A 22087-nucleotide genomic window follows, 5' to 3' on the forward strand; every position below is an offset into this window, starting at 1 on the left:
GTGATCTAGGATCATTGAGGGTATTGTGATACATTTAAGTAGATATGCAATATCTAGACAGGTAGATTTTTCTAAAGTTCAGGAGTGCAACCAAGGAGACAATGAGACATTTAGTCAATATTTGGAAACAACCCAGATTTGATACTTTCTGTTATGAGAAAAAGCTGGAGACAGATAGAAGGGCAGACGGAGAGATCCTCCCCTGCACTGCTGAAACCTTGAGTGTTGGGGAGTAGCAGGAAGAAAGAAGGGGGGCCAGCAGGAGTAGATAGGAAGAGAATTTGGTTCACTTAGCTTTAGGATATTAATTCATGGAGAGACTATCGGCTCCGTTGGCAGGCATGTATTTTAGTTTTGATTTTAAGTTTATGTTTGGTAAATTCGCTAGGAGGAGATATGATCATTTTGTTGAAAGTAATTGTTACCCTAACTAAAAGGACAATGAAAGCTTAGTTGGTTTCAGGTGTTAGACACTGAACCATTGCCCAGACACTATTCTGCACAGTAGGCCGAAATAGTAGCATTGACTCGAACCGGTGAAATAAGAAAGGAGAGAAAAGTTACTATTTACACAGACAAGCACATAGACATTTAAAACCATACAAAACAGCACAGATACATCTTAAAGAAGATAAAACACTTGACAGAGAATTGTTACAGAATAGCCGAGGATGAAGGCCCCAGGGAGAATTGGACATGTGGAAAATAAAAGGGGGCAATCCTACAAGAGAAGGGCTGACATAAGGATAATTTGTTTAGATATGCAGCAATATTGATACATGGCTTGAGCCATGTATAAATAGGGGGAGTATGGTAGAGCAGACGATAGAACATGTTAGGATAATTACTTAAACAAAAACATTTTTTGTAGAATATCCATTCCAATATTTGGAAATGGACTTAGTGAACTATTCCAAATTGAGGGGAAGAAGGGGTGTTTAACAATAATAGATAAGTATAGCAAATGGGTAGAAGCATTCCCAACTTACTTGGTGGACATGATTATGGTAGCTAGAATATTAGGTCAAGATATTATCCCTAGAGTTGGTTTACTAGGATCTATCTCTTTAAAGGATGGATGACATTTTAGCTAATCAGGTAGAGCCTATAGAATGCCAGAGTTAGAGATACCAGAACAGGTAGACATAGACGTTGAAGTAATACTAACAGAACACATGAGAATACTGTTTCTTAACCAAACCCGTATGTCCAAGAATTTGTGTCCAACAGGTGAATTAGAGGAGAAGGTGATTCACTCAATCCAACCAGGAGACTGGGTGTGGATCCAGTCCCTGAGGAGAAAAGACGGGAAGCAGCCCTGTTGGGAAGGCCCATACCAGGTTCTGTTAAACCATTGCCTTTGCCATTAGAAAAGCTGAGAGAGTCACTTGGGTCCACGTTATCCACTGCAAGAAGGTATGTACACATATGAGCACTGCTGATCACACACAGAGTTAGGAGAAGAACCGAGTACCAACAGGGTCCGGGAGTTACTTCCTTAACCTCTTACATCTAGACGTTCCGCTAGCGGAACACCTGCTCCAATATCCAATGATAGGCGTGGCGCGAATTACAAATTCCTCAAAAAAAACCAAACTTCCATTTTTCAAACATATGACTATTTTACACCATTTTAAAGACAAGACTCTCCTTTATCTAACCACACTGTCCGATTTCAACAAGGCTTTACAGCGAAAGCAAAACATTAGATTATGTCAGCAGAGTACCAAGCCAGAAATAATCAGACACCCATTTTTCAAGCTAGCATATAATGTCACATAAAACAAAACCACAGCTAAATGCAGCACTAACCTTTGATGATCTTCATCAGATGACACGCCTACGACATTATGTTATACAATACATGCATGTTTTGTTCAATCAAGTTCATATTTATATCAAAAACCAGCTTTTTACATTAGCATGTGACGTTCAGAACTAGCATTCCCACCGAACACTTCCGGTGAATTTACTAAATGACTCACGATAAACGTTCACAAAAAACATAACAATTATTTTAAGAATTATAGATACAGAACTCCTTTGTGCAATCGAGGTGTCCGATTTTAAAATAGCTTTTCGGTGAAAGCACATTTTGCAATATTCTCAGTAGATGTAAAAAGCTGGTATTTGATATAAATATGAACTTGATTGAACAAAACATGCATGCATTGTATAACATCATGTCCTAGGGTTGTCATCTGATGAAGATCATCAAAGGTTAGTGCTGTTTACTCCCAGCACTTTTGTTTACTCCCAGCACTTTAATAAAATCCTTTGCGCTCTTGAATGGAATCTCACACCCGTTTACATTGATATCCCCAACAAACATTATTTCAGTCTTCTCTATATTAACTTTAGCACCCGATGCCTTGCCATATATATCTATGATCCCCATAATGCTTCCAATACTTTCTATATCCTTCACAGTACAAGTAGTGTCATCAGCGTACTGATGTACAACACTGACACCACCACCTGGGATTCCAACACCCCTTACTTCTTTATTACTATTTATCAATGTAGCTAACGGTTCTGTAGAAACACTGTACAGCAGAGCTGACAAAGGACAGCCCTGCCTTACTGACCTCTCCACAGGGAAAGTATCTGTTAACACTCCGTTACATTTAACACAACTTTTAGCCCCACTATACAACAGGTTGATCCAAGATACAAACTTTGGCCCAAACCCAAACCTCTCCAAAGTCTGTAATAAAAAGCTGTGCTCCACTCTATCGAAAGCTTTGTTAAAGTCCAAACTTAAAACTATACCACCTTCATTTTTCATTTGATTAACAACATCCCTAATTGTACAAATTACATCTGAAATATCTCTTCCAGGTATGCCGTAGGCTTGTGTTGATTCAATAATACTCCCAATCACCTTTTTCATCCTATTCGCTAACACTTTAGTCAGTATCTTATAATCCGAATTTAGAAGGCTAATAGGCCTATAATTTTCTAACTTTAATCTACTGCCCCTATTTTTGAATAAGATCGTTAACATTCCAGTTGACATAGACTCAGGGATTTCCTTATTCTCTTCCATATAATGAAACACCCTCACTAAAATGGGTGCCAAAATATCTACAAAGACTTTATAGAACTCATTTGTTAAACCATCCAAACCCGGACTTTTATTACCTTGCGTGCTAACAATTGCTTCCTTGATTTCCATAATCGAAATCTCTTCATCACACATCATTCTATCTGCCTGCGATACTTTGGCACTAATTGTATCCAACACTTTTACAACACACACTTTATCTACATCATTCTTTTTGTAAAGATTTCTGTAAAAGGTTTCAACTGTCTCTAAGATCCCAACAAAATCGTTTACCTTTACACCTCTTTCATCTTCCAACTCTACAATGTAACTCTTAGTTTGTTTTCTTTTTTCCAGACCCCAAAAAAAGGATGTACATTTCTCTCCCTCCAAAGCGTACTGTGCCCTGCTCCTAACAATAGCACCCAAACATTTATTTTTTTCATAAGGACCCAGCTCTGCATGGATTTTCAAATAATTCACAACATCATAGTCTGGATCCGTATCAGCCTTTTCAAGTTCATGCAACATCCTATTCCTAAGCATTATTTCTTTCTGCTTATCTAAACGGTTATGATTTTTTGCATACCTAATACTCCTATTTTTTACTTTTACTTTCACTTCCTCCCACCATAAACACACATTCTCTTTTAACAGTACATTAGACATTTCATCATTAATACATTCAACAATTTCATTTCTATATCCTTCCTCCTTTAACAGACTGGCATTTAAACACCAGACACCTCCCCCTCTCCTCTCCACACCAAAACCCATTTGAAATGACATTACTGCATGATCACTATATGCTGTAAAGGTATATGACACCTTCTTAACATTCTGCACCAATTCTTGTTTTGCTAGACATAAATCAATTCTGCTTTGTTTTAATTCCTTTAGAACCACCTGCCTTCTAGAGAATACTCTTCTGTTTGGATTTTCAGCCCTCCATATATCTACTAGATTCTCCTCATTCATAAGTTTCCATAATGCATTTCTAGAAGAGTCATATCTGAATTTAGCACAACTAGAGGCATCCATTCTACTACACCTCACATTAAAATCTCCTATCAGTATACAGTTTTCTGAGCACAGTGTTTTTAATTTGTGAAACATTTCTCTCCTTTCAGATTCAATGTTTGAAGCATAAACATTAATTAAACGAAAAACTACATTTTGAACTTCAAATTCAATTACAATAAGTCTGCCATCATTGTCAGCATATATTTATTTTACATTTTGCACCACATCATTTTTTATCAAAATAGCCACACCACATGTTTTATCCCCTCCATGACTACAAAAAATTAAATCTGACCATTTACTCTTAATCTCCTGCATTTTGGAGTCTGTCCAATTGGTCTCTTGAAAACACAACATGTCTGCCTTAACAGACACTAATACCTGCTCAAATTTGCTCATGTTTCTCAAACTGTTACCATTTAGGGATGCGACTGTAATCATTATGAATGTGTGCAGAAGTATAATCAGAGCCAAACAAGTCCTTAAAAATCCTACTTTTTCTTTTTTCCAAAACCCATCATCTCCCTGGTTTTCGACAATGACCTCTTATTTTTTACAAACAACTGAAGATCCTCACTATCTATTTCATCATCCGTCTCTTTATTTGGATTTTTGGGGGGGAGCGGCGGGGAAGCCTTTTGAAAAGTGCGCTTTAACAGTGCCCGTGACTTCAGTGGACCCAGCCCACTCTTTGGTGTAATTTTTACACAGGCTTAAAGCTGGCTCAGGCACCTGAGAAGCACCTTGCACCATCTCTACCTGTGTATGTCTTTCACCCATCATGTGCTGCTGTTCCACCTTGTCAGCAGCAGAGACTAAAACGGCGTCTCGTGCTTTGCCAGGAGACATTACAGGCTCTTCAAGCTTATCTGCCACTGTCTCTGGAGTCACACTCTCCATGTCACTCTCATCCTCCCTCTCCATAGGCACACTCCCCTCTTCCTCAGACGTGAGGTCCATTGTTTGCAAAAGTAAGTGATTTTCTCCCTTATTACAGCTACATCTAACTTTAGGTCTGTCACACATTTTGCACACATTTCCTATGTTCCGACATTCTCTGGCATAATGCCCTTGTTCACTACATTTGTGGCATGTGAATTCCGGACATTCCTTAAGTATGTGCCCCGGCTGAATACATAATCTACATACCTTCACTTGATTGTCGTGGATTACACGAAAATATTCAAATCCCTCGACAGTGTTAAATTTAGTAGAATATGGCAAGGATTGCACATTGTCTGTAAACTTTACCTTGCAAAATCTTGTCCCATCTACAATGTCCGTTCCTGGCCACATCCTCCTCTTGATTGGCGTGGTCGCCTTCACCTTCCAGCCTTTTAGTTTCTCTTCTATCTCCTCATCCGTAATGTATGCGGGCAAGTTCAAAAAGGACACCACCAGCTCATCGTTCCCTAGTTCTTTAGCCATGATTTGACAGTTCTTTATCTTTAGCCCGTCTATTAGTCTTTCTTTTCCATTTACATGAGACATTGTTACTTCATACTTATTCCCGTCTTTCATTCGACATCCCAGTATTGTTCCGCAAACTTCCTTTATTCCTCTCAGCAATTCCATCGTTGTTATTTTCCCTTCTCCACTTATTTCCACGTTCACCGTCAGTTCCTTCTCATATGTTCTTTTTTTCAGTTCTTCGTTTAACATTCTGATTTCACTGTTGTCCTTTCTCGTCGTCGTTTGTATTCTTGATGTCGAAGCCATGTTGTCCGTCCGGTTATTTTAAGCAATATCCCCCAAACAGCTCACGCTGATGGGGGACAATAGCAAAAACGTTTCACAGAAACTTCACTACAGTCACTCACAAACTTTCAAACTTATAAGTCAACTAGACCTCCAAAAAAAACGATATTCTCTCTCAAGCACTCAGACACCTGCTTCTCTTCCACTTCCTGAAACTCCAAAAAGGGGCGTGTGAAGCGAACGTGATAACCACTACACCACAGAACCTACTGCTACAATTAGCTGCAAGGAGTAAACCGAATTTTAAAAATATTCATGTCACGTATTCGAATTTCCAAAATAAGGGATTAATGAAATTCTTTGTTAACACTATGGTACTTCTTGAATGTGTCAATGAGCGTTGTTTCCGACTGGTTTCGAACCAGGGACCTTTCGCGTGTGAAGCGAATGTGATAACCACTACACTACAGAAACTGCTGTAACACTTATCTGCAAGGAGTAAAACGAATTTTACTGATATTCATGGCACGTGTTCAAATTTCCAAAATTAGGCATTTATGAAAATAACTATTCTCTTTTAAAAGTACTGTACGTGTCAAAGAGCACTGTTTCCACCCAGTTTCGAACCGAGGACCTTTCGCATGTTAAGCGAACGTGATAACCACTACACTACAGAAACTGCTTCAACAATTATCTGCAAGGAGCAAATCGAATTTTACAGATATTCATGGCACGTGTTCAAATTTCCAAAATTAGGCATTTATGAAAATAACTATTCTCTGTTAATAGTACAGTACCTACCGCACATGTCAAAGAGCACTGTTTCCTCCCGGTTTCAAACTGAGGACCTTTCACGTGTAAAGCGAACGTGATAACCACTACACTACAGAAACTGCTGCTTGATTTTCCTGCAAGAAGTAAACCGAATTTTACAGATATTCATGGCACGTATTTGAATTTCCAAAATAAAGAATTCATGAAATTTTCTGTTACCACTATGGTACTTCAGAATGTGTCAATAAGCGTTGTTTCCGCCCGGTTTCAAACGAGGGACCTTTCGCGTGTGAAGCGAATGTGATAACCACTACACCACAGAAACTACTGCTACAATTAGCTGCAAGGAGTAAACCGAATTTTAAAAATATTCATGTCACGTATTCGAATTTCCAAAATAAGGGATTAATGAAATTCTTTGTTAACACTATGGTATTTCTTGAATGTGTCAATGAGCGTTGTTTCCGACTGGTTTCGAACAAGGGACCTTTCGCGTGTGAAGCGAACGTGATAACCACTACACTACAGAAACTGCCGTAACACTTATCTGCAAGGAGTAAAACGAATTTTACTGATATTCATGGCACGTGTTCAAATTTCCAAAATTAGGCATTTATGAAAATAACTATTCTCTTTTAAAAGTACTGTACCTACTGCACGTGTCAAAGAGCACTGTTTCAAAGAGCACTGTTTCCGCCCGGTTTCGAACCGAGGACCTTTTGTGTGTTAAGCGAACGTGATAACCACTACACTACAGAAACTGCTTCAACAATTATCTGCAAGGAGTAAATCGAATTTTACAGATATTCATGGCACGTGTTCAAATTTCCAAAATTAGGCATTTATGAAAATAACTATTCTCTGTTAATAGTACAGTACCTACCGCACATGTCAAAGAGCACTGTTTCCTCCCGGTTTCAAACTGAGGACCTTTCACGTGTAAAGCGAACGTGATAACCACTACACTACAGAAACTGCTGCTTGATTTTCCTGCAAGAAGTAAACCGAATTTTACAGATATTCATGGCACGTATTCGAATTTCCAAAATAAGGCATTCATGAAATTTTCTGTTACCACTATGGTACTTCAGAATGTGTCAATGAGCGTTGTTTCCGCCCGGTTTCGAACCAGGGACCTTTCGCGTGTGAAGCGAACGTGATAACCACTACACATCAGAAACTACTGCTACAATTAGCTGCAAGGAGTAAACCAAATGTTAAAAATATTCATGTCACGTATTCAAATTTCCAAAACAAGGGATTAATGAAATTCTTTGTTAACACTATGGTACTTCTTGAATGTGTCAATGAGCGTTGTTTCCGCCTGGTTTCGTACCAGGGACCTTTCGCGTGTGAAGCGAACTTGATAACCACTACACTAAAGAAACTGCTGTAACACTTAACTGCAAGGAGTAAAACGAATTTTACTGATATTCATGTCACGTGTTCAAATTTCCAAAATTAGGCATTTATGAAAATAACTATTCTCTTTTAAAAGTACTGTACGTGTCAAAGAGCACTGTTTCCGCCCGGTTTCGAACCAAGGACCTTTCGCGTGTTAAACGTACGTGATAACCACTACACTACAGAAACTGCTTCAACAATTATCTGCAAGGAGTAAATCGAATTTTACAGATATTCATGGCACGTGTTCGAATTTCCAAAATAAGGCATTTATGAAAATAACTATTCTCTGTTAATAGTACAGTACCTATTGCACATGTCAAAGAGCACTGTTTCCTCCCGGTTTCAAACTGAGGACCTTTCACGTGTAAAGCGAACGTGATAACCACTACACTACAGAAACTGCTGCTTGATTTTTCTGCAAGGAGTAAACCGAATTTTACCGATATTCATGGCACGTATTCGAATTTCCAAAATAAAGAATTAATTAAATTTTCTGTTACCACTATGGTACTTCAGAATGTGTCAATGAGCGTTGTTTCCGCCTGGTTTCGAACCAGGGACCTTTCGCGTGTGAAGCGAACTTGATAACCACTACACTACAGAAACTGCTGTAACACTTATCTGCAAGGAGTAAAACGAATTTTACTGATATTCATGGCACGTGTTCAAATTTCCAAAATTAGGCATTTATGAAAATAACTATTCTCTTTTAAAAGTACTGTACCTACTGCACGTGTCAAAGAGCACTGTTTCCGCCCGGTTTCGAACCGAGGACCTTTCGCGTGTTAAGCGAACGTGATAACCACTACACTACAGACACTGCTTCAACAATTATCTGCAAGGAGTAAATCGAATTTTACAGATATTCATGGCACGTGTTCAAATTTCCAAAATTAGGCATTTATGAAAATATCTATTCTCTGTTAATAGTACAGTACCCAACGCACATGTCAAAGCGCACTGTTTCCTCCCGGTTTCAAACTGAGGACCTTTCACGTGTAAAGCGAACGTGATAACCACTACACTACAGAAACTGCTGTAACACTTATCTGCAAGGAGTAAAACGAATTTTACTGATATTCATGGCACGTGTTCAAATTTCCAAAATTAGGCATTTATGAAAATAACTATTCTCTTTTAAAAGTACTGTACGTGTCAAAGAGCACTGTTTCCGCCCGGTTTCGAACCAAGGACCTTTCGCGTGTTAAGCGTACGTGATAACCACTACACTACAGAAACTGCTTCCACAATTATCTGCAAGGAGTAAATCGAATTTTACAGATATTCATGGCACGTGTTCGAATTTCCAAAATAAGGCATTTATGAAAATAACTATTCTCTGTTAATAGTACAGTACCTATTGCACATGTCAAAGAGCACTGTTTCCTCCCGGTTTCAAACTGAGGACCTTTCACGTGTAAAGCGAACGTGATAACCACTACACTACAGAAACTGCTGCTTGATTTTTCTGCAAGGAGTAAACCGAATTTTACCGATATTCATGGCACGTATTCGAATTTCCAAAATAAAGAATTAATTAAATTTTCTGTTACCACTATGGTACTTCAGAATGTGTCAATGAGCGTTGTTTCCGCCTGGTTTCGAACCAGGGACCTTTCGCGTGAGAAGCGAACTTGATAACCACTACACTACAGAAACTGCTGTAACACTTATCTGCAAGGAGTAAAACGAATTTTACTGATATTCATGGCACGTGTTCAAATTTCCAAAATTAGGCATTTATGAAAATAACTATTCTCTTTTAAAAGTACTGTACCTACTGCACGTGTCAAAGAGCACTGTTTCCGCCCGGTTTCGAACCGAGGACCTTTCGCGTGTTAAGCGAACGTGATAACCACTACACTACAGACACTGCTTCAACAATTATCTGCAAGGAGTAAATCGAATTTTACAGATATTCATGGCACGTGTTCAAATTTCCAAAATTAGGCATTTATGAAAATATCTATTCTCTGTTAATAGTACAGTACCCACCGCACATGTCAAAGCGCACTGTTTCCTCCCGGTTTCAAACTGAGGACCTTTCACGTGTAAAGCGAACGTGATAACCACTACACTACAGAAACTGCTGTAACACTTATCTGCAAGGAGTAAAACGAATTTTACTGATATTCATGGGACGTGTTCAAATTTCCAAAATTAGGCATTTATGAAAATAACTATTCTCTTTTAAAAGTACTGTACGTGTCAAAGAGCACTGTTTCCGCCCGGTTTCGAACCAAGGACCTTTCGCGTGTTAAGCGTACGTGATAACCACTACACTACAGAAACTGCTTCAACAATTATCTGCAAGGAATAAATCGAATTTTACAGATATTCATGGCACGTGTTCAAATTTCCAAAATTAGGCATTTATGAAAATATCTATTCTCTGTTAATAGTACAGTACCCACCGCACATGTCAAAGCGCACTGTTTCCTCCCGGTTTCAAACTGAGGACCTTTCACGTGTAAAGCGAACGTGATAACCACTACACTACAGAAACTGCTGTAACACTTATCTGCAAGGAGTAAAACGAATTTTACTGATATTCATGGGACGTGTTCAAATTTCCAAAATTAGGCATTTATGAAAATAACTATTCTCTTTTAAAAGTACTGTACGTGTCAAAGAGCACTGTTTCCGCCCGGTTTCGAACCAAGGACCTTTCGCGTGTTAAGCGTACGTGATAACCACTACACTACAGAAACTGCTTCAACAATTATCTGCAAGGAATAAATCGAATTTTACAGATATTCATGGCACGTGTTCAAATTTCCAAAATTAGGCATTTATGAAAATAACTATTCTCTGTTATTAGTACACTACCTACTGCACATGTCAAAGAGCACTGTTTCCTCCCGGTTTCAAACTGAGGACCTTTCACGTGTAAAGCGATAACCACTACACTACAGAAACTGCTGCTTGATTTTCTTGCAAGAAGTAAACCGAATTTTACAGATATTCATGGCACATATTCGAATTTCCAAAATAAGGCATTCATGAAATTTTCTGTTACCACTATGGTACTTCAGAATGTGTCAATGAGCGTTGTTTCCGCCCGGTTTCGAACCAGGGACCTTTCGCGTGTGAAGCGAACGTGATAACCACTACACATCAGAAACTACTGCTACAATTAGCTGCAAGGAGTAAACCGAATTTTAAAAATATTCATGTCACGTATTCAAATTTCCAAAACAAGGGATTAATGAAATTCTTTGTTAACACTATGGTAGTTCTTGAATGTGTCAATGAGCGTTGTTTCCGCCTGGTTTCGAACCAGGGACCTTTCGCGTGTGAAGCAAACTTGATAACCACTACACTACAGAAACTGCTGTAACACTTAACTGCAAGGAGTAAAACGAATTTTACTGATATTCATGGCACGTGTTCAAATTTCCAAAATTAGGCATTTATGAAAATAACTATTCTCTTTTAAAAGTACTGTACCTACTGCACGTGTCAAAGAGCACTGTTTCCACCCGGTTTCGAAACGAGGACCTTTCGCATGTTAAGCGAACGTGATAACCACTACACTACAGAAACTGCTTCAACAATTATCTGCAAGGAGTAAATCGAATTTTACAGATATTCATGGCACGTGTTCAAATTTCCAAAATTAGGCATTTATGAAAATAACTATTCTCTGTTAACCTGTTGGGGCTAGGGGGCAGTATTTTCACGGCTGGATAAAAAAAACGTACCCGATTTAATCTGGTTACTAATCCTACCCAGTAACTAGAATATGCATATACTTATTATATATGGATCGAAAACACCCTAAAGTTTCTAAAACTGTTTGAATGGTGTCTGTGAGTATAACAGAACTCATTTGGCAGGCAAAACCCTGAGACATTTTCTGACAGGAAGTGGATACCTGATGTGTTGAATTACCTTTAAGCCTATGCCATTGAAACACACAGGGGTTGATTAATGTTTTGGCACTTCCTATTGCTTCCACTAGATGTCACCAGCCTTTACAAAGTGTTTTGAGTCTTTTACTGTGAGATCTGACCGAACAAGAGCCTTGGAACGGTGATGGCCGATTAGACTTTGGCGCGCGAGTTCATGTTGGGTACCCTCGTTCCAATACGTTATAAAAGAGAATGCATTCGTCCACCTTGAATATTATTCATGTTCTGGTTAAAAAAGCCACTAATGATTTATGCTATACAACGTTTGACATGTTTGAATGAACGTAAATATATTTTTTCCCCTCGTTCATGACGAGAAGTCCGGCTGGCTTAGATCATGTGCTAACAACACGGAGCTTTTTGGACATAAATGATGAGCTTTTTTGAACAAAACTACATTCGTTATGGACCTGGGATTCCTGGAAGTGACATCTGATGAAGAGAATCAAAGGTAATGGATTATTTACATAGTATTTTCGATTTTAGATCTCTCCAACATGGCCGTTTGTCTGTATTGCAAAGCGTATTTTTCTGGGCGCAGTGCTTAGATTATTGCAAAGTGTGATTTCCCAGTAAGGTTATTTTTAAATCTGGCAAGTTGATTGCGTTCAAGAGATGTAAATCTATAATTCTTTAAATGACAATATAATATTTTACCAATGTTTTCTAATTTTAATTATTTAATTTGTGGTGCTGACTTGACTGCCGGTTATTGGAGGGAAACAATTTCCTGAACATCAATGCCATAGTAAACCGCTGTTTTTGGATATAAATATGAACTTGATAGAACTAAAAATGCATTTATTGTCTAACATAATGTCCTAGGAGTGTCATCTGATGGAGATTGTTAATGGTTAGTGCATCATTTTAGCTGGTTTTATGGTTTTGGTGACGCCTGTCTTTGAATTGACAAAACATTACACACAGCTATTGTCAATGTACTCTCCTAACATAATCTAACTTTATGCTTTCGCCGTAAAACCTTTTTGAAATCGGACAACGTGGTTAGATTAAGGAGATGTTTATCTTTCAAAGGGTGTAAGATAGTTGTATGTTTGAAAAATTTGAATTTTGACATTTATTTGGTTTCAAATTTGCCGCTCTTGAAATGCACCTGCTGTTGATAGGGTGCACCACGGGTGGCACGCTAGCGTCCCACATAGCCCCAAGAAGTTAAAAGTAGAAAGTTTGCAGCCATCCACTTCTTTATGTCTGAAACACAGGCTTCTAGCGAGGGCAATTTTGGGGCTTCACCATGTTTCATTGAAATGTACAGCTGTGTGTCGTCCGCATAGCAGTGAAATTTAACATTATGTTTTCGAATGACATCCCCAAGAGGTAAAATATATAGTGAAAACAATAGTGGTCCTAAAACGGAACCTTGAGGAACACCGAAATTTACAATTGATTTGTCAGAGGACAAACCATTCACAGAGACAAACTGATATCTTTCCGACAGATAAGATCTAAACCAGGCCAGAACTTGTCCATGTAGACCAATTTGGGTTTCCAATCTCTCCAAAAGAATGTGGTGATCGATGGTATCAAAAGCGGCACTAAGATCTAGGAGCACGAGGACAGATGCAGAGCCTCGGTCTGACGTCATTAACCTCTATGGGCTAGGTGGGACGCTAGCGTGCCACCCGTGGTGCACTCCATCAACAGCAGGTGCATTTCAAGAGCGGCAAATTTGAATCCAAATAAATGTCAAAATTCAAATTTTTCAAAAATACAACTATTTTACACCATTTGAAAGATAAACATCTCCTTAATCTAACCACGTTTTACGATTTCAAAAAGGTTTTACGGCGAAAGCATAAATTTAGAGTATGTTAGGACAGTACATTTACAAGAGTTGTGTGTAATGTTTTGTCAAGTCAAAGACAGGGTCACCAAAACCATAAAACCAGCTAAAATGATGCACTAACCTTTTACAATCTCCATCAGATGACACTCCTAGGACATTATGTTAGACAATGCATGCATTTTTAGTTCTATCAAGTTCATATTTATATCCAAAAACAGCGTTTTACTATGGCATTGATGTTGAGGAAATGGTTTCCCTCCAATAACCGGCAGTCAAGTCAGCGTCACAAATTAAATAATTAAAATTAGAAAACATTGGTAAAATATTATATTGTCATTTAAAGAATTATAGATTTACATCTCTTGAACGCAATCAACTTGCCAGATTTAAAAATAACCTTACTGGGAAATCACACTTTGCAATAATCTGAGCACTGCGCCCAGAAAAATACGCGTTGCGATACAGACTAGACGTCATGTTGGGGAGATCTAAAATCGAAAATACTATGTAAATAATCCATTACCTTTGATTCTCTTCATCAGATGTCACTTCCAGGTATCACAGGTCCATAACGAATGTAGTTTTGTTCAAAAAAGCTCATCATTTATGTCCAAAAATCTCCGTCTTGTTGCACATGATCTAAGCCAGCCGGACTTCTCGTCATGAACGAGGGGAAAAAATATATTTACGTTCGTTCAAACATGTCAAACGTTGTATAGCATAAATCATTAGGGCCTTTTTTAACCAGAACATGAATAATATTCAAGGTGGACGAATGCATACTCTTTTATAACGTATTGGAACGAGGGTACCCAACATGAACTCGCGCGCCAGGTGTCTAATGGGACATCATCGTTCCATGGCTCTTGTTCGGTCAGATCTCCCTCCAGAAGACTCAAAACACTTTGTAAAGGCTGGTGATATCTAGTGGAAGCAATAGGAAGTGCCAAAATATTCCTCAGCCCCTGTGTTTTTCAATGGGATAGGTTTAAAGTCAATACAACACATCAGGTATCCACTTCCTGTCAGAAAATGTCTCAGGGTTTTGCCTGCCAAATGAGTTCTGTTATACTCACAGACACCATTCAAACAGTTTTAGAAACTTTAGAGTGTTTTCTATCCATACCGGCCGTGTGTACTTAGACTTGCATGGCTTAATCTTGCAGACAAGCATATGCTACTGGCAGGATCAACCAGGTAGCCACTCACAACATAGAGGTTGTACCCGGGCACACTAAGCGGAGAACAGCCAGGGACCACTCCTATCCCGTGAGGGGAGGAGGCCCTAGGTCAATCCACCGTGCGCCCAGCGGGAGGCCCTGAATTGCCTGTGGCCGGAGCCACAGGTGCCGGGGCACCGCTTAATCAGGTATCTTGTCTTAGCTGGAGGGTTTATTCGGAACGCCATCAACGTGGATAAAAGACAGGGTTTGAGAAATACATGCGTTTCTGGCGCCGGTACGGCATGGTTGAACGTCATCCGCAGGCATCGCTACCTGGGTACTCCACTCCCCGAACCAGGACACCAATGTAGGGCCACTGAGACAGATGGGTCGGCTAGATCTCGCACGAATGGAGCGTGGCTGAAGCTTGTCATCAAGGCGGGGATAACCGTCTCCGACAGGGGCTCCCCCGATAGAGGCAATTCCACGTGGGGCGGGAGGAACCGTCCGTCTGAACACCGACCAAAGGCCGGCCGACAGGGGCCCTCCCAGGTGGAAATAGAATGCAAATTGGTCAGAAGATGTAAAACAGGCTCGACAACAGAGGACAACCATGGATACGCAACGTGTGGCAAGCTGGGACAAGAACCATGGTCATGGAGGACCCAAACCCACAAGGTGATAGCTGGGATAGAGCACCTGCCCAGGACAGAGCTCAATATCCTCCCACCACCAAGCTGGGAAAATTGGAGCAATACTTAGGACCAATTGGGCGCCGGAGGGATTGTAACCCTCAAAAGTGTCCATAAAGCTCTCCCTATTCGGTATGAGTAGTAGCCATCAATCGGTCGCCGAAGGGATATGGACCGAACTACCATGCTACCACACTACTACTCAGAAGTGTCCGTTTCGCATTTATTATATCGGACTAGTAGTTTGCCACTATCCCTGAGCTTCTAGGCCATGGAAGTCTTCTTGTCAAAAACCAGGTTTCTGATTTCGCGCCGGTACCTGTCTGCCCCACACGGGCATGACTGTGTAAAGACGGGAATACAGAAACTACCGATCTCCACTGTGTTACTCACACAGTATATTTTTTCCCCCGTATGAAAATCCGGACCACAAAAAAAAACTAAAAACTTGAATAAATCGAAAAGTACAACTCCAATCCGGATGGGGTTTTTTTTGCACGAAAGGGCACATAAATGAACATTTCCATATAATTTAAACCGTTTTTCCATCAAAATGTATAATAGAAAAGCGAGTTAAGTTTTTGAAAAAGAGTTCCCGGAACCGAAAAAATTATTTCCTATGCATGCAAAATTTTATAAACAGGGGCTAATTGTTACCCATCACGAGAGAGGGTATGAGCCAAAATTTGGGAACTCTAGCCCCTCAGGAAGTATTTTTAATCATTATTAGAACATTTCAGAAATTGGTCGTAAAAGTTACAAAGTGCCCACTTTTCATTTTGCTCCAGAGACTAAGTCCAAACGTGCACCTGGTTTTATTTTGGGTTACCAGGTCTAAATTTTAAAAACTGTTTTAAATACTTAAAGGGTATACAGACCTACATACCCACCCTGAGAGCACCCTACTACAGGCCCAACTCAATGGGGGCCGGCCTGGCTGATTTATGGAAGTTCAAAAAAATTCTCAGTAAAATGACTAAGTCCAAAAATCTCTGAATATCGGCTATGTTTCACTTCTCAGAAATTGCACTGTTTTATTTTTGGGTTACCAGGGGAGCTCCATATCTCCATTCCTCTGGGCTTACTCTCTCTACCCTGCCTGCCCACCTGCCTGCCCTCTATCATACATTCTCAACCATGACCAAATGACACACAAAGACATGGGTGAGTTTCAAATAAAAATTCTTTATTTATCAGTGAATCATGGGTTGATTTGTCCCTCAATTAGTGTCCGCGCTCGGCTGGCGTTACGAGGCAAATTATGGTACCGGTAGTACCGTGCCTGCGTTTCCAGAGAATGACACATATGGTCAGCCACAGTTCCCCGGTCTGTAACCGAGCCTTGATTAAAGTTCAATGTAGCAACGCTTTGTCGAATTGTACCGAAGGTAACTTTACTTCCAATGTCAAATTCTTCAAATAGCTGGCCCACATACTCACAGAGATTGCCGTACGGTTGACCGCAGGACGTGAAAAAGAAGAGTGTTGTGTCTGAGGTGATTCCACTCAGATTAGGCCTGATCTGATGGAATCGTTTAAGCCAAGTGTATTCCTGCCCAGATAGAACAATTCTGCACTCACCGAAGCTATAGTTCGTTTTGTGGCTTGAAATAGACATCTGATAACCCCCACTTTCCAGGGTTATTTCAGTAAAATCCCTCTCACTGAAGATGGTGACTGGGGATCGTCGAGTGCCATTAAAGATGGCCAACCGGCTGGACATGAGAGCCGCAAACCTACGTCTATCAGCGCAGGTGGCTCGGACCTCCAGCCTACTGAGAACCGAAGGAATAGCTTGATTACTTAGCTCAACAAACCGGCTTAACTCCGCAGCGCTGAGCACCTCGTCCCTGCACCGTTTGCGGAATTTTGCCCTGTGTGTTGCCTGGCTCTGCCGCGAATCCCTGTCCATCTTTGCCAAGCAGAGTAACACCTTTCGAATTCCACTGGCTTTAGCCTAAAGACCTTTTGGCCGGAAATGAATAAGATAATTCAAGAAACTTCGAACATCGGATCGGTATATTTTTAATGTGGATGGTGCCAAACAACGGTCTTCACATTGACCGTACCACTCAGACACACGTCTGTAGTTATCCAGAGAACACAGTCCTTCATCGGCCTTGCCCTCTGACATATAGCGGAGGAATTGCCGTATTCGGGATAGACTGGTGCGACTATTCTCAATTCGTTTAACTGAAGGGTTTTTACCCATAGCAAAGTGTTCATATTCAGTCAAAATTACATTCCTCCAACCTTCAATTCTGGACTCCACACCGCCGCCTTCATCACTCTCGCTCTCCGTGGAAGTCGCCACCACGCAGCCTTGCTCCCTCGGTTCCGAGTATGGTTCACCACCGATCTGACTGGTTGACTGCACCGGCGCAGTCGCCACCGCCTGCTCACTCTTGTCCAACAGCTGCTGATCCATGGACAACTCACTTTCAACACACTGCAAATACACAGGGTTCTCACAGGGCTCCAGCCGCGGTGCAACACCGCTGTTAGCCTGCATACACTGCCATGATTCGGGCTGATGTCTCTCAGTTGAAAGCCGGCAAGATTGCATGGCACGCTTCCATTTAATAGTAGCAGGCTTAAGTGCATGGACAGACTTGAAATGTCGGTCTATCTGCACGATTTTCAGCTTGGAACATAACCCACAATCACGTCTTAGTCTGCTGCTCATAGCTTCTCTCTCCTGCCTTCCCGAGTGCGTGTGTGTCTCTTTGTGTGCTCCACCAAACTACAACCTAACCCTAACCCATTGTGCAGACCGACAGGCCAACAATCTCAACCCCGCCAAATGAGGGCTCACGTACCGCGCTGGACGACTACCTACCCCAGTTTAGAATTTGATTGGTAGTATGTCCAGTAGCGCGTGTTTACTTCGTGTGGGTAGAGTTCTTTTAAGTTAACCTTTTAGGGCTAGGGGGCAGTATTTACACGGCCGGATAAAAAAACGTACCCGATTTAATCTGGTTATTACTACTGCCCAGAAACTAGAATATGCATATAATTATTGGCTTTGGATAGAAAACACCCTAAAGTTTCTAAAACTGTTTGAATGGTGTCTGAGTATAACAGAACTATTATGGCAGGCAAAAACCTGAGAAGATTCCTTACAGGAAGTGGCCTGTCTGACAAGTTCTTGTTCTTCTTGACTCTCTTTATTGAAAACTGAGGATCCTTGCTGTAACATGACACTTCCTACGGCTCCCATAGGCTCTCAGAACCCGGGAAAAAGCTGAATGATGTAATTCCAGCCCCTGGCTGAAAAACATTAGCGCCTTTGGTAAGTGGTCTATCAGAGGACAATGAGACTGAGGCGCGTGCACGAGGCGACCCCATGTTTTTATTTTCTCTCTCTTTGTACTAAAACACAGATTCCCGGTTGGAATATTATCGCTTTTTTTACGAGAAAAATGGCATAAAAATTGATTTTAAACAGCAGTTGACATGCTTCGAAGTACGGTAATGGAATATTTAGAAATTTCTTGTCACGAAACGCGTCGGGCGCGTCACCCTTCTTTACCCTTTCGGATAGTGTCTTGAACGCACAAACAAAACGCCGCTATTTGGATATAACAATGGATTATTTGGGACCAAACCAACATTTGTTATTGAAGTAGAAGTCCTGGGAGTGCATTCTGACGAAGAACAGCAAAGGTAATAACATTTTTCTTATAGTAAATCTGACTTTGGTGAGTGCTAAACTTGCTGGGTGTCTAAATAGCTAGCCCTGTGATGCCGGGCTATCTACTGAGAATATTGCAAAATGTGCTTTCACCGAAAAGCTATTTTAAAATCGGACATAGCGAGTGCATAGAGGAGTTCTGTATCTATAATTCTTAAAATAATTGTTATGTTTTTTGTGAACGTTTATTGTGAGTAATTTAGTAAATTCACCGGAAGTTTGCGGGGGGGTATGCTAGTTCTGAACGTCACATGCTAATGTAAAAAGCTGGTTTTTGATATAAATATGAACTTGATTGAACAAAACATGCATGTATTGTATAACATAATGTCCTAAGATTGTCATCTGATGAAGATCATCAAAGGTTAGTGCTGCATTTAGCTGTGGTCTGGGTTTATGTGACATTATATGCTAGCTTGAAAAATGGGTGTCTGATTATTTCTGGCTTGGTACTCTGCTGACATAATTTAATGTTTTGCTTTCGTTGTAAAGCCTTTTTGAAATCGGGCAGTGTGGTTAGATTAACGAGAGTCTTGTCCTTAAAATGCTGTAAAATAGTCATATGTTTGAGAAATGGAAGTAATAGCATTTCTAAGGTATTTGAATAACGCGCCACGGGATTCCACTGGCTGTTACGTAGGTGGGACGAAATCATCCCACTGGCCCTAGAGAAGTTAAGGTAAAATGGTGCTTTGGGAGGTGGGCGGTGCCGCTGGAATTATCCCCGGGCCGGGAGATCCCTGGGGTGCCCAGATGTCTGGCGGAGCGTTTCATCCCACAAAACAATTTTTCACTGGGGGAGACCTCGCCCCGCCGTACTCAGCCTGGACAACCGAAACACTTTTTGACCTTTTTGACTCCGATAAAATTCACTGTCTAGGGATGACATACCACTGGCACACTACGATCCTGGAAGGGAGTAGCCCAATTGGTCACTGCCACCCGAACCACCGGATGACCCAGGACTACAATTGGGGCGGATGCACGACAACTGGGAGGTTTCCTCCTTGAGGGTTTCTTTGTCTGCTGAAACTCACAAGTATGACAAACTGACATGGCTGGTATGGAAACATGGCAACCAATCCGAGAAACCGGACCCTCATACAGTACGCGACTATGGGGTTTTGCCTGATCCTTAACCTATCATGTATCTACAAGGACGCTGGACGGAACTCCAAGGGCGGATGCATGACAACCGTAAAGAGGGCTTGCCCTTTGGGTTTTTGTCTGCTCAAACCATTGGAAGTTCAATGACTTACCACTCGACAGGGACACATGGCAACCAACTGAGGGCCGGACCTACATAAGGTACGCAACTCGAGGGCCTTTGCCTGATCCTACACCGAGTATACCCAAAACAGACCAGCTGGATTTGACTAGACATGGGTTGATTGGGAGTGAGGATCCTGGAAGGGAATAACTCTTAATTATACCAATGATTGAAAACATCCAGGACAAAAAGACAGACGGACACGGAAGTAAATACATAGACAACGTGGAGAAAAAAAGAAGGATCAGATGGGGAGTAACTCCTAGGTTGAACTATGCTTTCCACTTCCGTGGACAAACAGACCTTGAAGACTCACCTTAACTAACCCTAACCTTAACCCTTATCCTTACCCTAACCCTAACCCTAACCCTAACCTTAACCCTAACCTTAACCCTAACCTTAACCCTAACCTTAACCACTCTAACCCCTACCCTAACCTTAACCCTAACCTTAACCATCCCTTAACCCGACGGACGGACGGTTCTAAGCCCAACCAACGCAACCCAGGGCACTTCTACAAGTGGGCAACCATGTGGTCTACAACTTTGGCCGGGTGCGCCCAGACCCCTCTGGCCAGCGCGTCAATGCTGTGGAGTGCACCCATTCCCTTTGCCCCCCTTCGGCTTCCACGTGTCAGAGATGGAAGTGGATCAACCGACTCAAAACTAGAAACCTAACCCCAAACCCAACCCAACCCTAATCCCTGAACCTTAACCCAACCCTAATCCCTGAACCTTGAACCCAACCGTAATCCCTGAACCTTGACCCCAACTCAATCCCTGAACCTTGACCCCGATACCAACCCTAAGTTGAACTCAAGCCTCAAATCTAATCTTAACCCTAAGCCTAACCCCCTGGGACTCAAAAAGTGGATATCAGGAATCCCACAGGCCTGAAACAAAAGTATGAGAGCCTAATTTTAACCTTGACACTGACAATCTTAAATCGGTACTTTAAATTATAACCCTGGCTTCGTAAAGATGTATTCTGAGGAGCCTGGGAATTAGAAAGTATGTATTGTTTGGGTAGTGTCTGGGTGTTTATCCTCTTAGAGGATAATGTTACTCTTATCTGTTCTTTTTCCAGGTACAAACCATAACATCTCCCAATTTCCTGTAGGATTATGATGTATCAATAGGAGAAATAGAATTAGAGAACATGTGCCCGTGTATTTGGTCCTCCTGAAGGGCAATTTTCTCTTAACCCTAACCACAACCCCAACCCCAACCCTAACCACAACCCTAATCCTAACCTCCAGACTTTCCCTAGAAACCCTATTCCCACATTGGGTATGGGGCCGGAACCCAAGAGGCTACCAATCATCAGCACCTATTCCCACATAAACCAACGCATACACTCAAGACTGAAAAGCGCATTTTCTAAACACACAACATACCTTCCCCCCACTACAACCATTCCGACCCATTTCAGCATACAGGAGGAACCCCAATCTGAAGGACCTCCTAGTCAATGCAACATTTTCAAACAGGCCCTCTCCCCCAGTACCCACTGAAAGCCACTACTACAGACAACTGACAAACATACACAACCCATACGCACACACCGGTAGCCAAATCACACAACTGATGAACATAAACA

General features: G+C 41.1%; 1 non-coding gene across 1 annotated transcript; it reads right to left on the minus strand.

Moving 5' to 3' along the window:
- Window positions 1-9534: 9534 nt before the first annotated feature.
- On the minus strand, window positions 9535-9607 carry trnav-aac (transfer RNA valine (anticodon AAC)). The gene has a single exon. It is a non-coding gene; the product is annotated as a tRNA-Glu (tRNA).
- Window positions 9608-22087: the final 12480 nt, after the last annotated feature.

This window comes from Salmo salar, chromosome 07 (genome assembly GCF_965601325.2).
Source record: "Salmo salar chromosome 07, fSalSal1, whole genome shotgun sequence".
Taxonomy (NCBI): domain Eukaryota; kingdom Metazoa; phylum Chordata; class Actinopteri; order Salmoniformes; family Salmonidae; genus Salmo; species Salmo salar.